The following is a 9,358-nucleotide window of genomic DNA, read 5'->3' as shown; positions in this document are numbered from 1 at the left end:
TTCCCAAAGGTGGGCAGGGGGGATATATTTTTCTCTAAGCTCTTTCTCCCCACCCAATCCACCTTCCCCCTAGAGTAATTGCCCAAAAACCAAAGTCAGATCTAGTCACTCCCTAATTCACAAATCCTAAATGGCTCCTAACACCTGCAGAATGAAATATAAACACCTTCACGAGGGATTTCAGGCTGTCACTGTCCAATGGCAGGCCATCATTCCAACCTCATATCATGTTACATCCCTCCATGCACTCTGGGTGATACTCCAGTCCACTGGACATCTCATCATTTCTTAAATTCTTTGTGTATTTCCCTGCCCCACACCCACATCAGTATTTGGGGCTACAATGCCTTCCTTTGCCTTTCTGGTCCACCAAAGTTTTTCTTATCCTTCACTGGCCCATTCAAACAGCAGTTCATCAGCTACCCCTGTCCCTGCTTACATTTTATTATTGCTCTAATTCTGCCTTTGATTAGAATTCATTGTGTAAATGTCTGTTCCTCCCTCCTTTGTCACTTTATTTTTGAGGACATGGACCATATCTTATTAATTTTTGTTTTTCCAACAGTTACCATTACATAGTCCTGATCACTGGAGGTGGGCAGATAATGTTTGTTGGATAAAGGAATAGGGAGATGACCTAGGTTCGTTCTTAAGCTAGCACTCCACCTGGCATTGGTGGGATAGGATTTGTAATAAACACTTCACTGCTAAACAAGAAGGAACTGTTTGGAAGAAGGTCTTTGGGGGAGAAAGAGCCCTGGAGCAAGATTCAGAAGACTTGTGTTTGGATGTTTCCTGGGAAGGCAAGGGGGTTGTGGGCTGAGACTGCAAATGACTTCCCACTCTCCATTCTCCCCTTCTCTCTTCTCGAATAGAACATTCACATTTTAACTGAGCTCATGGCTCTCCAGCTGAAGACTATGTTGCTTAGTCATCCTTGAAACCAGGTATCAAAATTTGAGCCAAAGCAGAGTGAGTGAAACACATGAGCAACATCCAATATGTTCTTCAAAATGAAAGGAAAGCCCTTCACCTCCTCTCCTCCTCTCTTTCCTCATGGAGAAATGTGGAGTCAGAGTGAAGTAGCAATGTGCATTTGATCACATGGATGAAGGCAACTGCCTAGGTTCTGATGGTGTCACCTGCTCCATCCGCAATCCTCCCTGCTCCACAGTAGGGAAATCTTAGAGCTATCTTTGATTCCTCATTCTATCAAAGAAAGATCTCCAATCCATTAGTAAATCCCATTGGCTCTACGTTCAAATATATCCGGAATTCACTGACTTCTCATCACTTCTACTGGTGCCAGCCGACATTAACTGGATTACTACAATACCTGTTTATGACCTCACAGCATTTATCCTACTCCCCTCTTTCCCCACTGCCAGTTTGTTTCCACAGAGAAGCAAGAGTGATTCTTTAAACTACTAAGTCAGATTAATCCCCTCACCGCTTCCAAACCTTCCCAATGCTTCCTACCCCAGTCAGAGATGAAAAGTCCTAGCAAGAACCCATAAGGAACTCCATGATCTGGGCCTTGTATCTCTCTGTGTTTGTCTACTGCTTCCTCCCCACTTCTCTGCTCCAGCTGATTATAGCAGCTCCTTGCTGTTCCCTGTATGCTTGTACTGTCTAGTCTCGGGGCCTTTGCATGGTTGTTCCTCTGCCTGACATGATCTTCCTTCAGATAGCCACATGGTTAACTTGCACACCCAAAGTTGTTTGAATGTTAGCTTCTTAACTAAGCTTACCCTGAAAATTCTATTTAAAATTGCAAACCCACCTCCACCCCCATCCTCCTCATTACCCGCTTGCTTGTTCTTAGCACTTACGCTTTCCAACCGACCTTACAATTTTTATTTTTGTCTATTGTCTATCCCCCTCCCACAAGAATATAAGCTAGATGTGGGCAAGAATTTGTATATAGATCTCCATATTTTTCGCCACTTTATCTCCTGTGCCATGGTAGATAATAAGCACTCAATAAATATTTGTTGAAGGAGTAAGAATCACGAGGATTCTGCAGTCCCAGCACCACGGAGCTGTTATATCATTGGATGGTTCTACAACACAGAAGTACGTTTCTGCTTTTGTCAAGTTGGGTCTTGGCTATGGCAACTGACTCCATGTCCTGATACAAAAGCTAAGAGCTTGGGCTTTGGATTTGGGAGACTCCACTCAGTCCTATCACTCCCCTGCCTGCAACCCTCATATAGCTGTCTATCACAATGAAAATAATTTCTGATTTTCCTTATCAGTCAACAAATCAAACCAAATCTATCTGTTCTGGCCTCTGACTTCATCTTCCACTTCTTCACATACTGTTCTCACTCATGTCTTGTTTCTTCATTAGGGCCTTTGCACCTACTATTCCATCTGCCTGAAATACCCCTCCCCAGCCCCTGTCCCAGATCTTTACAGGACTGCCTCCTTGTCATCCATTCAACATCCACCACCTCAGAGAGGTCCTTCTTGGACATCCCACCTACAAAGAGAACCTTGGCATCCCTGTCCCAGTATCCTTCTCTACCCCTTCACCCTGTTTCTTATTCATGATAGTGCTTAACGTAATTGCTCATTAAAATTCTCATTATTTGCCTGTCTACATTGGGAATTGGGAGTTTTGCCCAGCAGCACCCATCCACTGTTGGTTGAAGTTTGCGTCTGTGAGTGGTAATTCCTTGCTCACACCTGAGATGCTTCTAGGCCAAAAACAGAAAACAAAGATGTTTAGGTGCACCTTTGAGGTGAGACACTATCCGTGCCAAGTGATGGAAACCCTCAGGGAGCAGCTGAGCTGAGAAGTTGGCTGAGTGGCCATAAAGGAGCATTAGAGGCTTCTGATAGATAACATTCTCTCCCCATCCTCCCCTCCCCATAGATGCGTAAGCTTTGTGAGAAGGGACTTTGTCTGTCTAGTACTCTTTTCTTAGTGCATACATCAGTGTCTGGCCTTAGCAGGTATTTAGCAAATGCTAGCAGAATGAATTCATTAAATTCCATAGACTTTTCTTTGTCTTTTTCCCCACCTGGAAAAGGTGAATCATAATCCAGTTGATCTTGAAAGGTTGTTGTGAGAGTCAAATCTAATAAAACATGGAAGATGTTTAGCACAGGAAAAGACCACAGAAAATTTTAAGCTGTTATGATTCAGCTGGGTGATTTTGATCTAGAGAAGATCACTTACTTCCTCTAGGCCTTGGTTTTTAAAAAAATCACAGTTTTACCTTTTTTTTTTAAATTTTATTTTATTTTATTTTATTTTTATTTCCAGCATAACAGTATTCATTATTTTTGCACCACACCCCGTGCTCCATGCAATCCGTGCCCTCCACAATACCCACCACCTGGTACCCCAACCTCCCACCCCCCGTCCCTTCAAAACCCTCAGATTGTTTTTCAGGGTCCATACAGTTTTACCTTTATCCAAGTTGGAATAAGAGCAAAATGTGATGGTATGTATGAGTGACGGTATTGTATAGATACACACTATGATTCTCACTCACTGATCCTGTTTTGTTGCAGGGATTAGTCCCGGGTGGGCAGGCAGGCAAAAATCCCTGTCCTCATGAGGCTCCGAGTCTAGTGGGAGAAACAAAGAATAAAATGAATCTATATTATTAGGAACCAGCTCTGAATCTTTGTGTCCTAGGCAATCACTTGACCTCTGTGAGCCTCAATATTTATAACTGGACTCGATAATCCACCAAACCCTATGGGCTCTGACTTTTTAATGTGAACTTAAGTGGAGAAGCTACCCAGAGAATGCAGTTTGCATAAAGACTTTACAGAGAAGGCTGGACAAGCTGAGTATTCTTGTTAAATTATACCGTTTACAAACCAGGATATGCTAAGCAATGCTATGACAGCAAACATCTCCAGGTCTCTAGACATTAAAGCTTTATTTCTTGCTCACACTACATATCCACTCTACTTTGTCAGGGAGCTCTTTGATGTTGGCCCCTTTCAGGGAAAAAAGCTCTACCACTTGGAATGTCTTAAGTTACAGAGGTGAGGAATAAAGAGGGCTGGAGAGTCACATACTGGCAATTAATTGCTCCCACTTGAAAGTTACATGTCACTTCTACCTACATCTACTGACCAGTTATATGGTTTTACTCAACTGCTAGGGGACAGGGAAGTATAATCTTCCCATAGACTTGAAAGGGGAAGAAAATGCAGATGAAATGGAAATTTCTACTACATTTTATAATCTGTTTTTTTCACATGAAATATCACAATATTATTTATAAGATGGTTAATATTTTAAAATATTTGGGGGGGTTCCTGGGCAGCACAGTCAATAAAGCATCCGACCCTTGGTTCCGGCTCAGGTCATGATTTTGGGGTCCTGAAACTGAGCCCTGTGTCAGGCTCTGTGCTCAGCAAGGAGTCTGCTTGTCCCTCTCCCTCTGTCTCTGCACCGCCCCCCACCAAATAAATAAAGAAATCTTTAAAAAAATAAAAATAAAAAACTTTTATGGGCGCCTGGGTGGCTCAGTTGGTTGGACGACTGCCTTCAGCTCAGGTCATGATCCTGGAGTCCCGGGATCGAGTCCCACATCGGGCTCCCAGCTCCATGGGGAGTCTTCTTCTCCCTCTGACCTCCTCGCTCATGTTCTCTCTCACTGTCTCTCTCTCAAATAAATAAATAAAATCTTAAAAAAAAAAAACTTTTATTATGGGAAATTTCAAATACACACAAAACAGGGTAGGATAACGAACACCCAGATATCTATCACCCATTAGCACGCCACTATTTTTAAACACTGAAAAAGTTTCCATTGTACAAAGGAGCTTCTTATTTATCTAAACTCTTGTGTTGGACATTTGGGTACTGCTAAATTTTGCCACTATAACTCATACTGCAGTGAACAACCTTACTCACACGTTGTCACTTATTCATTTCTATATGATAAAATCCCTTCTAGTGACAACTTTCAGACCTATCTTTCTGCCTACCAACTGACTTCCTGGGTCATAACTCATTCCCAAAGTAACGCAGAGTCCTAGGATAAAGGGAAGGACAGGGCAGCAGGTCCTGTCCAAGCAAAATGTTTTAGAATTTTGTTTTAAAGATTTTATTTATTTATTTGACAGACAGAGATCACAAGCAGGCATAGGCAGGCAGAGAGAGAGAGAGGGGCAAGCAGGCTACCTGCTGAGCAGAGAGCCCGATATGGGACTCAATCCCAGGACCCTGAGATCATGACCTGAGACAAAGGCAGAGGCTTAACCCACTGAGCCATCAAGATGCCCTGTTTTAGAATTTTTAATAAAAAGACATATATAGTTCATATATAGACATATATATATATAGACATATATATTTCAAGGAAAATATGATTAATGCATACTTTATAGAATAAACTAAAATATAATTTAGTGTTCATTGGCAGCTCACATACTAAAACTGGACCAATACAGAGAAGATTAGCACAATCCCTGTGCAGGCTGACATGAAAACTCATGCAGTGTTCCATATTTTAATAAACAAATAAATAGATAAATAATAAAAAACTTGTGGTTGAAGACTTCAACATCTCTTAAATGATTATTTAATGAGAAAAATTCTGAATTTCTCCCCAAAGCTTCCATTCCCTAATATATAGCCTCTTATTGGAGAAAGTACTTTGAGTCAGGACCTTGCAGTTTGACAGAAAGACACAAATCCTGGTTTTAGGCACACACTATCTATAAGCTGTCCTAAGAGTTATTTGAGTTTTTCCAAGCCTCTATATTTTCCATTTGTAAACTGGCAATTCTAACTCACAGGTTTGTTGTGAAATGTAGGTAACGTGGTGTTTATGAAAGCATCCATGACCAAGTCTGGTATATAAGGAGTGCACAATAAAAATTTCATTTTCTTTTTTTATCCTTTTTTTCTCTTTTATTTTAAGGTTATACTCAAGGTATGAGAGTAGCAGTGATTTTGAAGAATTTTCATTGTATAGTTCTTAGTGAGCAGGTACTTCTTGAGAGTATGCCCAGTAATCAATAACATTGTGTTGAAATTAGTGTTTTTCCATGATACCAAAACCAAATTTTGGAAAATTCTTTCAGGTAAGCCCTTTCCTTGGAAAATTCCCATTCCCTCATCTGCAGCGGCCAAGTGCTATTTACCCCAGGACCAACACCTTTCAAATTATTTTCAATGTTAATAAATGATTTTCATTCATTTCCTGTTTTCCTCTGTTCACCAACCTGCCAGCAGTAGTCACATGCTGACCTTAAAATAACGTTACTGGTAAACCACTGATTCTGATTATTAGTCGGATGTCTGTAATTGTGTTACATAGTCAACCCAGTTGGAAATGAACAGAAATGCCTCCCAACATCTAGCTGTGTGAATTGGAGAACGCAAGTAAAGCATAGGTTTAGAAGGGCCTGAAAAGAAGGGTATCATAAAACTTGAAAAGATGAGTTCAAGTTTGGTGAGAATAGAAGGCTCTGTTTTACTCTCGTCATATTCTCCAGAGTGGCTGGCACACGGCAAGCACAGAATAGGAGTTAATAAGTACATCTGGGTTGAGATGATGCCAGGAAGGGAGCAAGTGTTATCCTTCTCCAAATTCAATTTTGCTCCAATTTTTTTTTTTTTCAAGAACCTTCCTATTTTTGGTAATTTTCACCATCTGGGGTTTCTTTTTCTTCACCTGTCAAAATTCTCTTTGTATTTCTTACTCTACCTAGTGACAAAGCTGGCCTTACGAGAGTTCAGGAAATGTTTGTTGAATGAACAAAAGGTACAGAAGATCTTCTGCAAAAGATACAAGAAGCTAAACTTGGAATGTTTTGAAAGAGAGAGATTGAGAGGGTGAGAGAGAAGGATGGAATGAATGCCTGCCTTCGTGTGGGGATACTTACATGTATGATTTTAAATTTCTCCTTTGCAAGGTGAGACACCAGATCACTGTTGAACTAAGATGTATACTCATTATTCATAGCTTTCTGATGTTGAAACTTAATTAAGAAAATTCTACAAAGCATTCAAATCTGGTTCCTCAACAGTGATTTTGATGACTTGAGTTGTGGGTTTTTTTTTCATCCTTATTGCTTTCAGATATACATAAATCTTTTCTCTCTCCATTTTCCCCATGTGTGTGAAATGTGATACTTTTCAGTATTCTTGGGCTCTTTTGGAATCCAGACTTTTCACTTCCTCCACATCTGCTACGAAACTGAATATTGATTAATGTGACCCACAAACCTAACTGGTTAATTGGGGCCAATGACCAGTTCCTCTTCTTAGATTTTTTTTTTTAAGAGTTTCTATCATCTTGTCCATCTCTCTCTTCACTGTGCTTTGTTGTTGTTGTTGTTAATGAAAAGATTAAAGGAAAATTATATCAGCAGTAAAGTTCTCAAACACATCTGAGGCGTAAATTCCAAGCCTTTTGACCAACATTAACCCAGACTATCTCACTAATTTTAAGACAAAAATGTTTCTAACCTTGCCACTTTTGCCCTATAAAAATTACAGAGAAACATGAAAACATATAATACCTAAACACCTCCAGAAGGTAGTGCCCATTTCTTTGAAAGTCTCACATATGACAGAGAATAATTAGTAATAAAATAGAGCTATCACTCAGTGATTCCATAGGACAAAAATACACTTGAGAAAAAAACTGTAACCCTCAAGGGTCTGATATTCTGATTTAGACTGGTAAAAAGATGGTATCAAGGGTAGATGCCAAGAGGACTGGGAGACCAATTCAGGTCATATTATTACTTTTTCCCAAGCAGAGTAGGAAAAACAGAGTCCTTGGTTACAAAATCCCAAGGGGTGCTGTTTACATAGAATACAATGAAACCCTCCATAGTTTGTACAACATAGAGACCTGCATGTATGCAAGCAAATGAGCAGAGGCTTCCTCTAAAGCAGCCACTCCCATAGAAAGCCGTAGTCCCAAAATGTCACCTTGTTAAACTTTGGAATTCCTTAAAGGTCTGTGTTACGTTCTTTGGAATATCCTTAATAACTGCAAATAATCCTTCAATGGTGGACTTGACATTTGTAAATATTAAAAATCTTTAGGTACCAAATCTCATATAAATCATAGAACCCAACAAATGTCACTTTTTTGGTTAAAAAAAAAAAAGAATTTTGAGGCATTTAGATATAATTTTTCCATGTGACTGAACTGATTCTAAATGTTTTTTCCCAAGCAGACAGAAGAAGGTTAGGAGCAAAGGAAGCCTCAATAAAATAAGCATGTGGCCTCCTAATGGCATAATTTTGAGGATAGCAATGGGAATTTGGTTATTTTATATTTTTTTCTAAGTCTTGTTTTGTTAATATTACATACAATATCTAGTTTGAGTGTCCATATTGGTCCTTGCTCTCCTCAGAGATGAAATGAGAAAAATATACTCTAAGGAGACTGTTTCAGAGAATGTGTACATTACAAAAAAAAATGCTCTGGAGATTTCAAATGACAATCCAGAGAACTTCTGTCTTGAGACAAAAGACTTGATCCCCTATGCTGACCCTCTTACATGTTTATCAACACTATGTGAGACAATTCAATATAACCAATTCAATTCACAGAAAGGATTACGGAAAGGGAGCAATTAAAGAGTTAACATGATTCCTAAGCAAGTTGCATTTTACACTTCACCTGTTGATTATAGAGCAGCAATTCTGCACAAGATTTCCAATTATGGGCAAAATAATCCATCAACCAACCTTTTCCTCTTGATCTTTTAGGTTTCATAATGAACCCAGGGACTAATAAGGACGAACATGTTAGACTTCCCCCCAAACCAAAATACCACCTCTGCTTTAGAAAGAAAAACCACAAACTCAGAAAATAGAATCAGTCTTTGCATACAGCACAATTAGTTCTACCAACTGAGAAGCCTCCTTACTTCCCAATTGCTTCTATTGCAGGTAGAATCTATTAAGGTTAATCAGAACCCCCGGGGGATGGAATGGGTAGGGTACATGTGTCTGTCTTGTGTTGGCCTGTTATTGTTAATGGTGCTCACAGGACCATGGGAGGCAGTGCCGAGTGATCCCTTTTATGTCTAGACAGATATTCATAATGAAATAGACATCTGGCTCTTGAAGTTAACTTCTTAGACTGGAAGTATTTTGGTTTACAAAGGCCCAAATAAGAATGGATGACATTGTCTTGGGTGAAGCCATAGAGACTAGGAGGAAAAACGAGCAGGGAATGGGGAGAGGGTAAGGAGATCTCCTGCTGAAAGTTAAAATGACACCTATGGCAGAGTAGTGACTATAATAGGAATCTTGTGTGTTAAATCATATTGACCTGGAAAGCATTCTTCAAATCCAACTTTCCCAGACACCAAATAACCTGCCTTGATCTTCTTAATGCCCCCGAATGAT

At 39.8% G+C, this 9,358-nt stretch overlaps 1 non-coding gene across 1 annotated transcript; it reads left to right on the top strand.

Moving 5' to 3' along the window:
• The first annotated feature begins 5,385 nt into the window (after positions 1-5,385).
• Positions 5,386-5,489, top strand: LOC116600425. Its single transcript, XR_004289638.1, has one exon. It is a non-coding gene; the product is annotated as a U6 spliceosomal RNA (small nuclear RNA).
• Positions 5,490-9,358: the final 3,869 nt, after the last annotated feature.

Source organism: Mustela erminea, chromosome 9, assembly GCF_009829155.1.
Source record: "Mustela erminea isolate mMusErm1 chromosome 9, mMusErm1.Pri, whole genome shotgun sequence".
Lineage (NCBI taxonomy): Eukaryota > Metazoa > Chordata > Mammalia > Carnivora > Mustelidae > Mustela > Mustela erminea.
This window is presented reverse-complemented; position numbering and strand designations above follow the sequence as displayed.